Here is a 1,841-nt window from a genome sequence, read left to right on the forward strand (position 1 = left end):
ATACACAAGTAAAGGAGAGTAGGAGAGAGGGCATGACAGAGAGAAGAGGCGCGACTGTTTGAAAGAAGAAAGGAAAGAAAGAAAGAAGAAATAAGACGCAAGGAGAGAAGAGAAGAAGATCGGTTTGTAGGAGAGAACCCAAGAAGGATCCAAGAGAGAAAGAAAAGTGAAGAAGAACAAGAAGATTCACAGAGAGAAGAAGAAGAAGAAGAGATACACAATACCCATATATCGGTGCAGAGACAGACACATGACTTAAAGAAGATCTCTATATCTCTAACTACACATAAGCATACATGTACGTATGCGCCGCGGCAAGACGATAGAGAGATATCTCCATCGATTCGATTTGAATACATGTCTACGTGTGTGTCTTATGCGAAAGATCTCTATCTATATTTCTATAGATGTCTGAAAAGAGGTGTGAAGAAGAGAGATGTAGATATTGTAGTAGTAGTAGTTGGGGTGTATATCCACCTGATTCGATCCACCACTTTTTGGTAATGGCGAGAATGCCTCCAGAGAGGAGGGGAATTTCGTCCTCGAGGTCTTCAAACCAGCCAAACTCGAACGTCCACTCAAACATCATCTTCGTCCCATGCGTCCCCACATCCTCCCACGTATCTGCATAAATATCCTACACAAAGAAGGAAAGCAGAAAAGAAAGAACGAAATAAAAATGATAGGAGGCAAAGGCGAGAAAAGGAAAGAGGGGGAAGAGACAGAATGAAAGAGGGAGAAGAGAAGAGAAAAGAAGAGAAGAAACAAAGACGAAAGACAAGAAGAAGAGAAGAAGAGGTCCACGTGATACACAGATAGACAACAACTAGAATTTGAAAGAAAGAAAGAAAGAAAGAGAAAGGAAATAATGAGAGTGATACAGACACATATCCATAGAGATATAGATGGGTAGATATGTAGTAGGGAGCATAGAGAGAGATGGATAGGAAGGGTGGGGAGACTTACGTAGATCTTGGGGCATGCAATTCTTTTGTAGTTGATTTGAAGATGGTGCAGAAGAGGCTCAGCCCAACCCTTCTTAGGCCTGCAATGGCCGTCGAGAAAGAAGAGATTGTCGCTCGCAGCTATCGATGCACCTGCAACTCTCCCTCTTATCAAACCTTGCGGAGAATCTACAGACAAAAGACCCGAAAAGGAGAAAAGAAAAAGAAAAGAAGAGCAACGCGAGAGACAGGATGAAACGAAAGAGAAGAGTGCATGCTATCACGGGGAAACCCCAAGAAGAAGACGAAGAAGATGGGGAATGAAGACGAAAGAAAAGAAGACAGAAGATAGGCAAACGCTTTCTTTCCTCTTTGAGTTGACACGCCAGAGAAAATTGAAGAAGATCGACTGGCCTCTTCTCCTAGATATATAGGTGGAAGTGTATCTACACTCTCTTGAAAATGCATGCAAGCGGGAGAGAAAGAAGAAAGAATTAAGTTAAATGAAAGATTTCGATCGTTTCTTCTGATATAAGTAAAACACCAACAGTTCGATGAGACTCCTTCCCTAAACAAACACATGCATGTATGAAGAGACACCAAATGAATACAAATATTTAGAAGCATAAAGATAAGTATGTAAATATGGATCTATGCAGGGCCCGTCGACTGCCCATCTAAATACTTTCTAAATGGTTTGACGAGGAAAGTAGAATTTTAACAGCTCACTCCTATCAAAGACATAAACAGTAGAAATAGATTAAAGATAGCTAGATAGATTAAAGATAGATAGATTAAAGATAGCTAGACAGATTAAAGATAGATAGATAGATAGATTGAAGATAGATAGACAGAAAAAAGGTAGATAGATAGACAGATTAAAGATAGATAGATAGA

At 40.0% G+C, this 1,841-nt stretch overlaps 1 protein-coding gene across 1 annotated transcript in view; it reads right to left on the reverse strand.

The window, feature by feature from the left end:
* CSUI_004494 (rab3 gtpase-activating non-catalytic subunit) overlaps positions 1–1,131 on the reverse strand; it is a 21,633-nt gene extending 20,502 nt beyond the window's left edge. The window contains exons 1-2 of the mRNA XM_068064685.1: positions 967–1,131; positions 478–637 (exon numbers count right to left, since the gene is read on the reverse strand). The gene's annotated coding sequence lies outside the window, so the exon portion shown is untranslated. The remainder of the gene's footprint in view (positions 1–477; positions 638–966) is intronic.
* Between the last annotated feature and the right edge of the window lie 710 nt (positions 1,132–1,841).

Source organism: Cystoisospora suis (genome assembly GCF_002600585.1).
Source record: "Cystoisospora suis strain Wien I chromosome Unknown contig_2113, whole genome shotgun sequence".
Lineage (NCBI taxonomy): Eukaryota > Apicomplexa > Conoidasida > Eucoccidiorida > Sarcocystidae > Cystoisospora > Cystoisospora suis.